The sequence below is a fragment of the Herpailurus yagouaroundi genome, unplaced genomic scaffold (assembly GCF_014898765.1).
Source record: "Herpailurus yagouaroundi ecotype Mexico unplaced genomic scaffold, PumYag 160, whole genome shotgun sequence".
Lineage (NCBI taxonomy): Eukaryota > Metazoa > Chordata > Mammalia > Carnivora > Felidae > Herpailurus > Herpailurus yagouaroundi.
In genome coordinates this window covers 5,772,594-5,790,337 of record NW_024412401.1, presented here as the reverse complement: position 1 = coordinate 5,790,337, position 17,744 = coordinate 5,772,594, and positions in this window count along the sequence as shown.

Below are 17,744 nucleotides of genomic sequence, written 5' to 3'. Positions count from 1 at the left end.
GACGCGGGGCTCGAACCCACGGACCGCGAGATCGTGACCTGGCTGAAGTCGGACGCTTAACCGACTGCGCCACCCAGGTGCCCCTGTATCCTTCTTTATTTTACTCTCTCTCTCTCTCTGTCTCTCTGGATTAATTCTTATAGTTTCTTTGATTCTTTGATTTCCCTTTTTTTTTTTTTTTTTTTTTTTTTTGCCCCTTTCACTTTTGTCTTTGTATGACATCTGGGTCCCTGCCTGTTCCTTTATTCCAAGGTTACTTCAATGAACAAATCAAAGCATACCTGGTGGAAGGTCCAAACACTCCACCACTACAGCAAGGAGGGGTTTTGAAGAGGACTGACCGATGGGAAAGAACAGCCAAATACACAACAGAGTGCATGCAACACAGTCCAAAAACACTTCTTGAAGTGCCAGGACCTGGACAGTGTATGACCCCTTTTTAATATAGTAGTACTCACAGATGCAGGACACAAAACAAGCTATTAAAATACATAAAATACACAAACCTAGCCAAAATGATGAAACAGAAGAATTCTCAAAAGAAACTCTAGGAAGAAATGACAGCCAGAGAATTGCTTAAAACAGATATAAACAATATATCTGAACAAGAATTTAGAATAACAGTATAAGACTAATAGCTGGGCTTGAAAACAGCGTAAAAGACAGTAGAGAATCTATTGATGCAGAGATCAAAGACCTAAGAAATAGTCATGATGAATTAAGAAACGCTACAAATGAGATGCAAAATAAACTAGATACAGTGACAGTGAGGGTGGAAGAAGCAGAGGAGAGAACAGGTGAAATAGAAGATAAAATTGTGGAAAATGATGAAGCTGAAAATAAGAGGGAAAGGAAATTATTAGACCATGAGGGGACAATTAGGGACCTAAGTGACTTAATGAAACAAAAAAATATCCATATCATAGGTGTTCCAGAAGAAGAAGAAGAGTGAGAAAGTGGCAGAAGCTTTATGAGAACAAATTATAGCTGAGAACTCCTTTAATCTGGGGAAGGAAACAGGCATTCAGTTTCAAGATGCACAGAGAACTCCCTTCAAAATCAACAAAAACAGGTCAACACCATGACATATCATAGTGAAAGTGGCAAAATACAAAGAAAAGAGAGAATTCTGAAAGCAGCTAGGGACAAATGAGCCTCAACCTGCAAGGGTAGACATATAAGGGTAGTAGCAGACCTGTCCACTGAAACTTGGCAGGCCAGAAGGGAGTGGCAGGGAATAGTCAATGTGTTGAGTAGGAAAAATATGCAGCAAAGAATCCTTTATCCAGTAAGGCTGTCATTTAGAATAGGAAAGATAAAGGCTTTCCCAGAGAAAAACTAAAGGAGTTCAAGACCACTAAACCAGTCCTGCAGGAGATCCTAAGGGTGACTTTGTGAGTGGAAAGCAACAAAGACTACAAAGGACCAGAGACCACAAACATGAGGCCTACAGATAACACAATGACACTAAATCTGTATCTTTCAATAATACCTCTGAATGTAAATGGACCAAATACTCCAATAAAAAAAACATAGGGTATCAGGATGGATTTAAAAAAAATGATCCATCTATATGCTACCTACAAGAGACTCATTTTAGATCTGAGGACACCTGCAGATTGAAAGTGAGGAGATGGAAAACCATTTATCATGCTACTGGGTGGCAAAAGAAAGCTGGAGTAGACATACTTATATCAGATAAATGAGATTTTAAAACAAAGACTGTAACAGGAGATGAAGAAGGGCGTTATATCATATGTAAGGAGTCTATCCATCAAGAAAAGCTAACAATTATAATTGTTTATGCCCCCAACATAAAACACAAAAATATAGAAATCATTTAATCAGAAACATAAAGAAACTCATTGATACTAATACCATAATAGTAGGGGACTTCAACACCCCACTTACAACAATGGACAGATCATGTAAGCAGAAAGTCAACATGGAAGCAATGGCTTTGAAAGACACACTAGCCCAGATGGACTTGAAAGATATATTCAGAACATTTCATCCTAAAGCAGCAGAATACACATTCTTCTCGAGTGGAGATGGAATATTCTCCAGGAAAGATCACATGGTGGGTCACAAATCAGCCCTCAACAAGTACAAAAAGATCAAGATCATACCTTGCATGTTTTCAGACCACAACACTATGAAACTCAAAATCAACCACAAGAAAAAATTTGGAAAGACCAGGAATACTTGGAGATTAAAGAACATCCTACTAAAGAATGAGTGGGTTAACTAAAAAATTAAAGAGGAAATTAAAAAGTACATGGAAGCCAATGAAAATGGAAACACAATAGTCCAAAACCTCTGAGATGCACCAAAGGCAGTCATTCAAGGGAAATATATAGTAAACCAGACCTTCCTAAAGAAGGAAAAAAGGTCTCAAATACACACCTAACCTTACAAATAAAGTCCAAAACCAGCAGAAGAAGGGAAAAAATAAAGATTAAAGCAGAAATAAATGATATAAAAAGAAAAAAAAAACAGTAGAACAGATCAATGAAACCAGGAGCTGGTTCTTTGAAAGAATTAAGCAAATTGATAACCCCTAGCCAGATTGATCAAAAAGAAAAAAGAGAAGCACCCAAATAAACAAAATCATGAAGGAAAGAGGAGAGATCACAACCATCATCACAGAAATACAAATAATTATTAAAGAATACTATGAAAAATTATATGCCAACAAACTGGACAATTTGGAAGAAATGGACAAATTCTTAGACACCCACACACTACCAAAACTCAAAATGGAAGAAATAGAAAATTTGAGTAGACTCATAACCAGCTAAGAAATTGAATAGGTTCAAAAATTTCCCAACAAATAAGAGTCCTGGGTTAGACAGCTTCCCCGGAGAATTCTATGAGACATTTAAAGCAGAGTTAATACCGATTCTTCTCAAGGTGTTCCAAAAAATAGAAACAGAAGGAAAGCTTCCTGACTCATTCTATGAAGCCAGCATTACCTTCATTCCCAAACCAGACAAAGACCCCACTAAAAAGGAGAATTACAGGCCAAAATCCCTGAAACATGGATTCAAAAATTCCCAATAAGATACTAGCAAATTGAATTCAACAGTATATTAAAATAATTATTCACCAGGATCAAGTGGGATTCATTCCTGGGCTGCAGGGCTGGTTCAATATTCACAAATCAATCAACATGATACATCACATTAATAGAAGAAAGGATAAGAACCATACGATCTTGTCAATAGATGCAGAAAAAGAATTTGACAAAATACAGCATCTTTTTTAATAAAAACCCTCAAGAAAGTCAGGATGGAAGGAACATAACTTAAAATCATAAAATCCATCTATGAAAGGCCCACAGCTACTGTCATCCTCAATGGGGAAAAACTGAGAGCTTTTCCCTGAGATCAGGAACACGACAGGGAAATCCACTCTCACCACTGTTGTTTAATATAGTGTTGGAAGTCCTAGCCTCAGCAATCAGACAACAAAATGAAATGAAAGGCATCCAAATTGGCAAAGAAGTCAAACTTTCACTCTTCACGGATGACATGATACTCTACATGGAAAACCTGAAAGACTGCACAAAAAGATGCTAGAGCCGATACATGAATTCAGCAAAGTAACAGGACATAAAATCAATGACAAGAAATTCATTGCATTTCTATATACTGATAACGAAACAACAGAAAGAGGTATCAAGGAGTCAGTCCCATTTACAATTGCACCAAGAACCATAAAATACCTGGGAATATACCTAAACAAAGAGGTAAAAGATGTGTATGCTGAAAACTATAGAAAGCTTATAAAAGAAACTGAAGACACAAAGAAATGGAAAAACATTCCATGCTCATGGATCAGAAGAGCAAATATTGTTAAAATGTTGATACTAGTCAAAGCAATCTACACATTCCATACAATTCCAATCAAAATAGCACGAGCATTCTTCACAGAGCTAGAACAAAAAATCCTAAAATTTGCATGGAACCACAAAAAGACTCAGAATAGCCAAAGTAATGTTGAAAAAGAAAACCAAAGCTGGAGGCATCACAATTCCAGACTTTAGCCTGTATTACAAAGCTATAATCATCAAGACAGTATGATACTGGCACAAAAACAGACACATAGACTAATGGAATAGAATAGAGAACCCAGAAACAGATGCACAAATACATGGTCAACTAATCTTTGACAAAGTAGGAAAGAGTATCCAATGGAAAAAAGACAGTCTCTAGCAAATGGTGCTGGGCAAACTGTATAGCAACATGCAAAAGAATGAAACTGGACCCCTTTCTTACACCATTTATAAAAATAAATTCAAAATGGATGAAAGACCTAAATGTGAGACAGGAAACCATCAAAATCCTAGAGAATAAAACAGGCCACAACTTCTTACTTGACATGTCTCTGAAGGCAAGGGAAATAAAAGCAAAAATGAGCTACTAGGGCCTCATTAAGATAAAAAGCTTCTGCACAGTGAAGGAAACAGTCAACAAAACTAAAAGGAAACTGATGAATGTGGTAAGATATTTGCAAATGACATAGCAGATAAAGGGTTAGTATCAAAAAATCTATAAAGAACTTACCAAATGCAACACCAAATGCAAAAACAAATAATCCAATGAAGAAATGGGCAAAAGATATGGACAGACACTTTTCCAAAGAAGACATACAGAAGGCAAATAGACACATGAAATGATGCTCAACATTGCTCATAGGCAGGGAAATACAAATCAAAACCACACTGAGATAACACCTCACAACAGTCAGAGTGGCTAAAATTAACAACTCAGGGAGCAAGAGATGTTGGTGAAGATGTGGAGAAGGGAACTCTCTTGCACTGCTGGTGGGAATACAAACTGTGCAGCCACTCTGGAAAACAGGAGGAGGTTCCTCAAAAAATTAAAAATAGAATTACCCTGCGACCCAGCAATTGCACTACTACAAATTTATCCAAAGGATTCAGAAGTGTTGATTCAAAGGGGCACATGCACCCCAATGTTTATAGCAGTGCTATCAACAATAGCCAAATTATGGAAAGAGCCCAAATGTCCATCAACTGGTGAATGGATAAAGAAGATGTGGTATATATTATATACAACAGAATAGTACTTGGTGATCCAAAAGAATGGAATAAAATCTTACCATTTGCAACAATGTGGATGGAACTGGAGGGTATTATGCTAAGTGAAATAAGTGACCAGAAGAAAGACAGATATCATATGATTTCACTCATATGGGGAATTTGAGAAATTTAACAGATGACCATAGGGGAAGGGAAGGAAAAGTAAGATACAAACAGAGAGGGAGGCAAACCATAAGAGACTCTTAAATACAGAGAACAATCTGAGGGTTGATGGAGGTGGGGGGTTGAGGTGGTGAGGAAAATGGGTGAAAGACATTGAGGAAGGCACTTGTTGGGATGAGCACTGGGTGTTGTATGTAAGTGATGAATCACTGGAATCTACTCCTGAAGCCAAGACTACACTGTATGTTAGGTAATTTGACAATAAATTAAAAAAAAAAAAAAGAAATAGGGGCGCCTGGGTAGCTCAGTCGGTTAGGTGTCCGACTTCGGCTCAGTTCATGATCTGACAGTTTGTGAGTTCAAGCCCCGTGTCAGACTCTGTGCTGACAGCTCAGAGCCTGGAGCCTGCTTCCGATTCTGTGTCTCCGTCTCTCTCTGCCCCTCCCCTGCTCATGCTCTCTCTCTCTCTCTCTCAAAAATAAATAAACATTAAAAAAAATTTTTAAAAAGAAATAGAGGGGAATTACCCCAACTTTATTTAAAAAGTCTACCCAGAAACCTATAGGTAACATCATACTTAATGGTGAAAGATGTAATGTTTTTGCCTCTATGATCAGGACCAAAGCAAGAATGTCCATTTACTCTAACAATTCTTGTTCAACAGAGTACTGGAAATTCTAGCCAGTGCAATAAGGCAAGGAAATGAAATAAAAGAAATACCAGTTAGAAAGGAAGAAATAAAACCACCTCTATTTACAAATGTCATGTCTATTTAGACAATCCCAAGGCATCTCCCAAAACAAAAACAAAAAGGAAAAACAAACAACAACAACAACAACAAAGAAACAAAACCCCTCCAAGAACGAATAAGTGAATTCAGCAAGGTTCCAGGACACAAGATCAATGTGACAAAATCAATCATAGTCCTATATCCTAGTTATAAACCCATGGAAACCAAAATTTAAAATACAATACCATTGCAATTTCTCCAAAGAAAATGAAATACCCATGTATACGTTTAACAAAACTTGTATAGGATCTGATTATTACAAAATTCTGATATAAGGAATCAAAGATCTAATATCATACCTTGTGAAGGATTGCAAAACTCAACACAATAAAAATACGATTTCTCCCCAAATTGTTCCATAGGCTCCATGTAATTCCTATGAAAATCTCAGCAAAGTTATTCTAAAATTATATGGAAGGTCACAGCCATAAAATAGCTAAAGCAATCTTGACTAAGAAGAATAAAATGGAAGCAATCATTTGACATGATATTAAAGCTTAATATATAGCTACCATTATCAATATGGTGTAGTACTGGCAGACGGATAGATGTATAGATCAATGGAACAGAATAGAGAATTCAGAAGAAGTCACACACAAATATGCTCAACTAATTTTTGACAAAAATTAAGAAACAACTCAAAAAGGATAGCCTTTTTAACAAATGGTATGGAGCAACTGAACATCCTTAGGCAAAAAATAAAGTGAAATTTGACCAAAGTGAGATTTGACCCAAATCTCATACTGTATACAAAAATTAACTGCAAAAGTGTCACAGACTTAAAAATACAACATAAACTATTTTTAAATTTTTTTTTCAACGTTTTTTATTTATTTTTGGGACAGAGAGAGACAGAGCATGAATGGGGGAGGGGCAGAGAGAGAGGGAGACACAGAATCGGAAACAGGCTCCAGGCTCTGAGCTGTCAGCACAGAGCCTGATGCGGGGCTCAAATTCATGGACCGTAAGATCATGACCTGAGCCAAAGTCGGACGCTTAACCGACTGAGCCACCGGCGCCCCATAAGAATTGCCATCAAAAGCATGAACCATAAACAAAAAAAAATTTGATATATTGGACTTCTTCAAACTTAAAAGATTTTGCTCTGAGAAAGCTCAAGTACAGAGAATTAAAAGATAAGTTATAGGCTTGGAGAAAATATTTGCTAACACATATCCAACAAAGGCCTAGATGTATAAGACTAGATATATAAGAGCTCTAAATCTGAAGAGCAACCAAACAGAGCAATCCAATCAGAAAATGGGAAAAATACATGAATAGACATTTGACTGAAGAAGATATACAGATGGTTAAAAAAACAAAAAAAGTGGATCTAAAAGTCTGTCCCACAGTATAAGTCATCAGGAAGACGCAGATTATTATAAATACAGAGATATCACTATAAACCCATCAGAATTGCTAAAATAAGGTGATAACAACACCAAATGCTGTGAACAATATGATGAAACTGTATCACTGATACATTGCTGGTGAAATGTGAAATGATACAGCCTATCTGGAAAATAGTTCGTCAATTTCTTAAACATGTAAACATCTCAATACCATACCAGCCAGAAATTATACTCTTGGTCATTTATTCCAGAGGAATGGAAATTTACATTTACACAAACACCAGTACACAAATGTTCATAGCAGCTTTATTTGTAATAGCCCCAAAGTAGAATCAATTCAGATGTTCTTCAACAGATGAATAGTTTTACTAGACCTTGTTACATTCATGCTATGGGATACTACTCAGCAATAAAAAGCAACAAATTATTAAAATTGAATGAATATACAGAGAATTATTCTGAGTGAAAAAGTTACTAATTCCAATTGCAAAGGCTACATACTGTACAATTCCATTGATATAATACTTTTGAAGTGACAATATTTTAGAAACATAAGACAATTAATACCTATCATGGGGGGGTGGAGGGAAGTAGTATGCTTACAAAAAGGCAACTTGAGGGGCATCTGGCTGGCTTAGTCAGTAGAATATGGGACTTTTGATCTTGGGTGGTCATGAGTTCAAGCCCCATGTTGGAGGTAGAGTTTACTTAACTGTTTTTTAAAAAGACAACATTGGGGATCATTGCATGGGAACTATTCATTATTTTGAGTGAGATAGTGAATGCATGAACCTATGCATGTGATAAAGTTGTAGAGAACTAAACACACATGTACACATAAATGAATACAAGTAAAACTGGGGAGATCTGAACTAGATCACTGGATTGTATCAATATCAATTTCCTGGTTTTGATATTATACATATTATGTTTTTACAAATGTTGCTACCTGGGAGAAACTGGGTAAAATGTATATGAATGCTTCTCTGTATTGTTTCTTACAACTGCTGTGGAATGTATAATTATCTCAATAAACATTTCAATTAAAATTTTGTTTGGAAGAAAAACTACACAATAATAGGCTTCCAAAACTACAACACACACAAACAAATGAACACCGAAGGAGATAATATCTTACCAGATATCAAGAAGCAATATAAAGCAATAATTAAACAGAGAGCTATTAGGAAGTCAATTGCACATTGTAGAGAAGCCATAAACAGAACCATGTATATTTGAGAAATTAGTACATTATGAAGGGAATTTCTTCATATTAGTGTGGAAAAGGAAATGCTAAGGGATGGAAAAGTTTACCGTTCATTTGGAAAAACAATAGGTCCCAATATCACATTACACATAAAATAAATTCAAGATAGAGATCAATTAAAATCAACACCTAAAGAACAAAGCTATTTAACTAACAGGTGCTGGGTAGAATATAGGAGGATTTTTAAAATATATAATATTAAGGTAGGAAAGAGGTTTTTGAGGAAGACAAAAACAATTAACAGAAAATGGAAAAACTAATTTTAAAGAATTATCTGCATCAAATGAATATATCAAAACAATTTATTTCACTAAACTAAATGGGATAGGACCACAGTTTGTAAAACTCTATTAACACTTAATTTGTCATTTTATGATACCTACAAAACAATCAAATTGCCCAAGTAAGCTTATGAGTTTGCCTTCATAGACATGAGATTCTATTGTGAAACAGGATACTATCCTAACAAAAGACTTGGTGGGTCTGCTAATACCCAGCTTAGAAATAGCTCTGTTCTGGTTACATAGCCCCTTGATGAACCCTGTCAGTAGCCTGCCTGGAGCTACTTTTTGTAGACATAGACATAGTCTTTCTCCAGAAACCTAGAGGTCTGTGCTGGAATTCTCCTACTGGGGTTTGTCAGAAAAGTCTCTCAGTATTCTTATTTACCACAGACACCCCTAGCACCGTGGAATATGCTGGGTCATTGGGTCCAAAGTGAGTGTTGCTTATACCAGTCTGAATCTGTTGCAGGGCCCTCTTCTGTTCCAGGCCTCTGAGTCAGCCATTAACAGGTATTCCCTGTTGAAAAGTATTCCCAAGTGAGACATATGCTATCTCCAAATTCTGAAACAGCCTACCTAGTGCTGTGCTTTTGTGTCCACAGGAGGAACTGCAAGAACATATTCTACATCTTTGAGGGTATGCTCTGGAAATCCTCAAACCATTCGGTTTCTAAACTTTTTACTGATGCAACAACCCCTTGAATCTTTTTTAATTTGATTTCCATCCCTGGAGTGTATGTGTCTGGCATTCAGAGTGCTTGCCACTTCCTGTTCATCTGGTCCAATTAACCTGATGTTACTAATGTGGTGGACCAGGTGATATTTTGCAGAGTGTCAAGATTCCTGAAGACTACATTAATACAAACAACGGGAGATTAATATAACCCTGGGAAAAATCAGGAATGCCTTTTTCTGTTCCAAGTAAAGGTGTATTTGCATACTGCTTTGATCTTCTTTCCTTATGGGGTTGGGAAGAATGAGTTTGTCATATCAAGAGCTAAATATCATTGGCCTGGGGCTCTGCTGATCAGTCTGATAAAGATATCAATTCAGTCCAGTCACTGGACTTCCACTTGGTTAAGTACACTCCACCATCAACTGTTACGATTTTTACAGGGTTCAGATTGGTGAACTGAATGGAATCGTGGATGTCAGTCATTCTGGTATCCTTAATCTTTAAGATTGGCCTGGTTTCTTCCATTATATTCAAGATGCGGTACTAGTTCTGATTTCCTATCTTGGTTCAGGCAGGAGGCAGCTTCAGTGGCTTTCATTTGGTCATTCCTACCATTATGACTCTTTCACCACATGTCAGGAAACCAATCTCATGATTCTGTCAGCTGAAAATTACATCCATTTTCATGATATCCTCAGTGGCACTAGGAAAATTACCACAGAGGAGATGCCTGGCCCCACTGAACCCACTGTGGGACAGACTTGGACCGGAAATTCCCCTATCACCTGGTCTCTGTATGATCGATCCACTTTAATCAGGAGTCATGATAGTGTTTGGGGTCTCCAGTACCAGAGTCAGTTCAGATCCTATATCTAAAAAAGGAGTATTTCCTTTATCACCGTGTAAAATTGCTCTGTAACTGTAGGTCCCTTTGGGGGATATCATTGTAGTGTATCTGAGGTGTTGCATGGTCCCTCTACAAGGCCATCTTCAGTTAATGGACTTTAGGCCTAAGCACTGGTTCCAGTCTGGAAACAGTGGGAGGAATTATAATTTTTCTTTTTATTGCAGCAGCTGACATCAGTCTTCTCTTCACCCGCACATGACCTTTTTAGATTATACAGATCAAAAAAACCTAATTGACTACCCATCCATCTGCTTCCCCTTTGGCAACACTGTTGTCTGTTAGCCTTCACTACAGATCCTGGAAGATTAGGGCCTCTGGTTCCATTCTGGCAATTCTGTCCGCCTTGCCTCTCATCGTCTTCGATGCTGTCACTTGACTTCTGATATTTCAGGATCCTCTCATCTTAACTGCCACTAGAGAGCTCATTTCCATAGCTGCAACCCCAGCCTATAAGACACAGGCATCACTGAGATTCTTAATGCTCCTAGTGATCCCCTCACTAGAGAATTCTTATTGTTCTAGTAAAGGGAGTATCCTGTAGGCTCTCCTGGGAAACATAGTCCACTAGCGAGTTCTATAGTCTGTATACATATAGTCTAGCATGCCCACTCTGAACACTTGGACCTCTTCCTGAATTACTAGAGTAATTATGGTACCTCCACCTAATTTAAAATAGGCTACCCCCCTCCCCCCAGCTTCAAGGAATTATTCCATCAATATATTAAGACCAATTGCAGGTGCCCTTGGCAGGATGTTAAATGATGAGTTATAGGAGTGTCCCATACCAACAAACTCTTGTGTATCCAGCCTTAAATTCTGTTCAGCACCATCAAGATCCATTTCCAGGCATGTTTTCTCAGCTCTTGCTAATATTATTTTAGCTAGAATCTGTAGCTGTTCTGTGAAATACCTCTTTACTTCTGAAGCCTGGAAAATACGTCCATGGTTAAACAGGGCTACAATTTGACTCTGATTATCTATCTAAAAACAATAATGGGGGAAGTGAAAGAACTTGAAGAAATAAAGCGTCATCTTGAGAGGTATTTGTTGCAGGTCAAGGATGGCTAATATTCTCTAGCAGTGGAGGAGTGAGCTTGTTTTGTGAACCTAGAAGTTTCAGAGGAATCTGAGGGTTCAAAATTCTTGGTTGGGGTCAACATTGCCCTGATATCAAATCCAGATAAGGAAAATACAATAAAACAAAATTATAGACTAAAAATCCTGATGAATATAAATGCAAATACTTTAACCAGAATAGTAGCAAACTGAATTTAACACATTAAATAGATTATACACCATAGATTCAACACACACAAATCAATCAGTGTGACATACCACATTAATAGAAAGAAATATAAAAATCATATGATCATCTCGATAGGTACAGAAAAAGCATTTGATGAAATATCTTTTCATGATTAAAATACTCAACAGATTGGGTGCAAAGTAATGCAACTCAACATAATACAGCTCACATATAACAAACCCACAGATAACATTATATTCAATGGTGGAAAATTGAAAGCTTTCCCTTTAAGACCAGGAACAAGATAATGGTACTCACTCTCACCACATTTATTCAAGATGATAACATGATACTGGAAGTCCTAACTAGGGAAAACAGGCAAGACAGAGAAATAAAAGGCATCCAATTCAGAAAAGAAAGAAAAATGTCTTTTTTTTAATAGATGGTGTGATCTTATATATAGAAAATCCTAAAGATGCAACCAAAAACTGTTGAATTTAATCAACAAATAAAGTTGCAAGATATAAAATCAACTTACAAAAATCATGTGCATTTCTATATACTAACAATGAAACACCTGAAAAAGAAATCTAGAAAATTGTCCCATTCACAATAGCATCAAAAACAATGATAGTTAGGAATAAGTTTAAAATAGGAAGTGAAAGAGCTGGTCAATGAAAATGACAAGACCCTGATGAAAACAATTGAAGACACAAATAGAAATATATCCTGTGTCTGTGAATCAGAAGAATTAATGTTGTTAAAATGTCCATGCTACATAAAGCCATCTATAGATTCAACACAATCCTTTCAAAACTCCAATGGCATTTTTCACAGAAATAGAAAAAATAATCGTAAAATTTTTATGGAACCACAAAGACTCCAAATACCCAAAGTGATCCTAACAAAGAAAAGTTAGTGGCATCACTTTTTCTGATTTCAAAGTATACTACAAAGCCATAAATTAAAAGTGTGTGGTACTGGCATAAAAATAGATAAATACACCAATTAGAATAGAGTTAGTTTGTTGCTTTTTTTCTCTACAAAGAATTCGTTGCTATTTATTTATTCCTATTTATGTGTGCTTTTAGTCCGTAGATCTGATTCCCCGAAGGGCTATTTCTGGCCAACTCTTAGCAGATACATTAAATTACGTTGCAAGAAGTTAACAATTCACATTCTTACCAGCAGTATATGAGAGTGCTTACTTTCATGTACTCTCACCAGCACTGAATATTTTCTTTCCACTCTGAGACATAAAAATAATTTTTCATCTCCACTACAGATTCACTATCTTTTTATATGTCTATTGGCCTTTTCTTATCATTGGTCAGTACATTTTATTATATTAAAGCTGATAAATTTTATCATATGCCACATCAAGTATTTTTTTCTCCTTTATTTTGTTGGTGTCAAGAATTACATTGATATATTTCCTAATCATTATATTTGGAATAAAATCTATTGGTCCAGATATGCTGTTATTTGAATAAGTACAATTTCGGGGCGCCTGGGTGGCGCAGTCGGTTAAGCGTCCGACTTCAGCCAGGTCACGATCTCGCGGTCCGTGAGTTCGAGCCCCGCGTCGGGCTCTGGGCTGATGGCTCAGAGCCTGGAGCCTGTTTCCAATTCTGTGTTTCCCTCTCTCTCTGCCCCTCCCCCGTTCATGCTCTGTTTCTCTCTGTCCCAAAAATAAATAAACGTTGAAAAAAAAATAAAAAAAAAAGTACAATTTCTATTTTTACTTAGAATATTCACATTTCTTTTTTTAAGTTTATTTATTTATTTTGAAACAGAGAGAGGGAGAGAGTGTGTGCATGAGTGGGGTAAGAGCAGAGACAGGGAGAGACAGAGAACCCCAAGTAGGCCCCATGCTGCCCTGAAATCAACAATCAGTTGCTTACTGGACTGACCCACCCAAGGGCCCCAGAATATTTATATTTCTATTAGTAAATAATGTTGATCCATAGTTCTCTTTTTAATTATATTTACCTGGTTTTGTTATTTAGCCTATCCTCACTTTACAAATATGACAATGGACTATCCTCATCCTTTTCTGTGAATAGTTAAAATAACAGACATCATCTTTTCTTTGAGGGTAGATTTCAATGATAAAATCACTAGGTTCTACTGCCTTTCTAAATGGCAGATCTTTAGCTGTGGTTTCTAGTTTCTGTTAGGTGTAATGGTTTATTTGACTTTCTATCATTTCTTAAGTGAACTTGAGTTATTTATATGTTGCTAGAAAATCATACATTTCCTTCAGATTGACATACTTGTGTATATATTGTTTTATAATTTTTTAAATGGCCTTTGTATTTTTTTTACAACCTCTAACATTATGTTTTCATTTTTCTCTCTGTTATTCTTAATTAGACTTGACAGGGTTAATTAAACTTTAAGTATCAGTTTTGATTTTATATCTTTTTTTAGTAGTTTTTCTTTTAAATTATTTTCATTCATGAATTTTTTCCTTATATTCCATTCATGTTGACTTTGATATTGGTTTTACTTTTTCTATTTGTTGAGTTGCATGTTTAGTTTATTTCCAGTCCCCTTTTAAATAAACACTTTTGAATTATTCATTTTATTTTGAATACCGCTTTAACTGCATCCTTAGGTTTTTGATAAAAAGTGTTCTAATTGCCATTACTTTCTAGGAAATTTTCCACTTCCATTTTCTGTATCTTTGCTTCAGGTATGGTTTAAAACTGTCTTTTAATGGAAATACAAATACATGTCCAAGGGAACATATTGAAACAGTATAAAAAGATACATTGTAATAAATAAATCTGTCTCTCAGCACAGACTCCTTAGTCCTCTCTCCAGAGATGACTAATCTTAATCAGGCTCTGATGTTTCCTTCTAGTAATATGAATATACTGAACAAATATATTTTTTGAAAAGTATTCCTTAAAATGGTGCAGCCACTGTGGAAAAAAGCATGGAAGTTTCTCAAAAAGTTAAGAGTAGAACTATTCCTATGACTCAGCAATCCCACTACTGGGTATTTACCCAAAGAATACAATAGCACTAATTCAAAGGGATACATGCACCCTTATGTTTATAGCAGCATTATCTACAATAACCAAGATAGGGAAGCAGCCCAAGTGTCCATCAACTCATGAATGGATAGAGAAGATGTGGTATATACATACACAATGGGATATCATGCAGCCATAAGACAGAATGGACTTTTGCCATTTGAAACAACATGGGTGGAGCTACAGAGTATAATGCTAAGTGAAATAAGTCAGTCAGAGAAAGAAAAATACCATATTATTTCACTCGTGTGGAATTTAAGAAATAAAACAAATGAGCAAAGGGGGGGAAAGCGAGAGAGAGAGAGAGAGAACCCAAGAAACAGACTCTTAACTATAGAGAACTGATGGTTACCAGAGGGAAGGTGGATGGAGGTATGGGTGAAATAGATGATAGGGATTAAGGAGGGCATTTGTGATGAGCACCAGGTGATGTATCGAAATGCTGAATCACTATATCATACACCAGAAACTAACATGACACTGTTTGTTAACTAACTGGACTTAAAATAAAAACTTAAAAAGTAAAATATAAATATATATAAATTCCTTAACTTCTAGTTTAATTTGTTAGGAGGCTTCCCAAGGCCATTGCTACGGCATGGTAGATTTGAGGATCCCAATGCTTGTTCTCTCCTGGTCTTAAAGCTCTAACTTCTCATACTGCCTGCTTCTGGCTGTCAACATTGTTTCTATCTTCAAATCTGAGAGAGGGTCATAAAATATACTCCCTTGGCTTTCTAAATTTGTAGATTTCTGATATTAGTTTTATTTGGCTATGGCAGCCTAATTGTACTGTCCCAACTTCTTGATCTCAAGTCTAGAGATGGAAATCAACTACCTCCTTAAACGTATCTGTTAAGCCTCTTCATGTGACGGCCCTCACTCTTGACAGAGAGGGATTCTTTCATTTATATCTTATGGTAGTGGTGCCAAGAGGTATTTGCAATTTTGCAACCCATGTGCTTCATCTTTCTTCCCCAAATCACCACAAATAAACAATCATTCTAGAAGTAAAATCTATGCTTACCTTGCAAAGATGGCTTCAAGGCAACCTCTCCAGTAGCCTCTGCTTCATCTAGATTGTCAAACCTAGAGACCTGCTGTGGTAGGGAGCTCCTGAGATGGTTCTTGGAGATCTCCATGTCCTATTATTCATATTGTTCTGCAATCTCCTTTGTGTGTGTATGTGTGTGTGAGAGAGAGAAAAACAGAGAAAGATGAAGAAAGTTGCCACATTGAAGAGACCCATGTGGCAAAGAACTGAGGACGGCCGCTAGCCAATAAATAGCTCACAATGAACTATAGCCCTTGGTCCAATGGCCTGCAAAGCTCTGAGGTCTGCCAACTACCTCAGTGAACTAGAAAGTGAATCTTTGGAGTTGCACCTTGCTATGACTGCAGCCTTCTGAAAGACTCAGTGCCAGAGAACCCAGCTAAGCTGTGCCTGGATTCCTGACTCACAGAAAGTGGCCCAAATAAATGTTGTTCCAAGCCACTAGGTTTTAGGGTTTATTGTGATGCAACAATATATAATGAAAAGAACTGCATTTTAGAAGTTTCTCGTAAAATTCGTGGTGATTACTAGAAGTTCTTTCATCAGGTAATCAGTCTGGACAAGAGTTATGTGTCCATCCAAACCCAAATCATCCTGTTCCCATCAGCCCATGCTTTCCAAAAATATGATGAATGCAGTTTTAGACACAGAAAAACAAAAAAATGATAAATGTGATCAGGTGTAGAATAGAACTTAAAAATCAAAATATCACCACTACATGCCTATTAGAATGGGTAAAACAAAAAAATACCAACAAAACTAAGTCCTGAAGAGGATGCAGACAAACTTGATCTCTCCAACTCGTTGGTGGGACTATACAATGGTAGTAAGTGCTCTAGAAAACGTCTTTGCAGTTTCTTACCAAGTGAAACACACTTACTGCATTACCTGGTGATCACACTTACACTTTATTCTAGAGAGGTGAAAATTTTGTTCATACAAAATCCTATACATGTTGTTCATAGTATCTTTATATGTAATAGCCCAAACCTAGCATATTTGTCATGATCCTCCAGAGAAACAAAACCAAATCATTATTTTAAGGAATTAGCTCACACAATTATGGAGGCTGGCAAGTCTAAAAAGCTGCAAAGTGGGCAGGGAGAACTAGAAAGAATCAATGCAATTAAGTCAGAAGGCTGTCTGCTGGCAGACTTCTTTCTTCCTGGTGGAAGAGGCCTTCAGTTGATTGGATGAGTGCCCCCCAGGCCTCATTATGGAAGGCAATCTGCTTTACTCACAGTCCACTGATTTAAGTATTAATTTCATCCAAAACACACTCATAGAAAAATCCAGAATAGGGGCGCCTGGGTGGCTCAGCCGGTTGAGCGTCCAACTTGGGCTCAGGTCATGATCTCGTAGTCTCTGAGTTCGAGCCCTGTGTCGGGCTCTGTGCTGACAGCTCGGAGCCTGGAGCCTGTTTCAGAATCTGGGTCTTGCTCTCTCTCTGCCCTTCCCCCTGCTCAAGCTCTGTCTCTCTCTGTCAAAAATAAACATTAAAAAAAAAAAAGAAAAAAAGAAAAATCCAGAATATTTGACCACAAATCCAGCACTGTGGACCAGACCACTTAACAAATAAAATGAACTATCACAACCCCATCCCTTTTCAACTTCATTCACACACACACACACACACACACACACACACACACACACACCCCAAAATAAGGAGGAAATACTCCAGATAATTAAAAATCCTTGTTTCTGTGAATAGTCATGTGGTCATAGCTGGTATTTATAAATACCTTCTTCCACTATCCATTCTGTATTCTCTATCAAACATTTCAGCTGATTGTAATTCTTTAGCTAGTGGGTGACCTTTATTCCTGAGGGGTCTGGGCCATTAATAGTCCTAGCTGGTTGGATTTTCCTTTGACTTTCACCACAGGGCTTG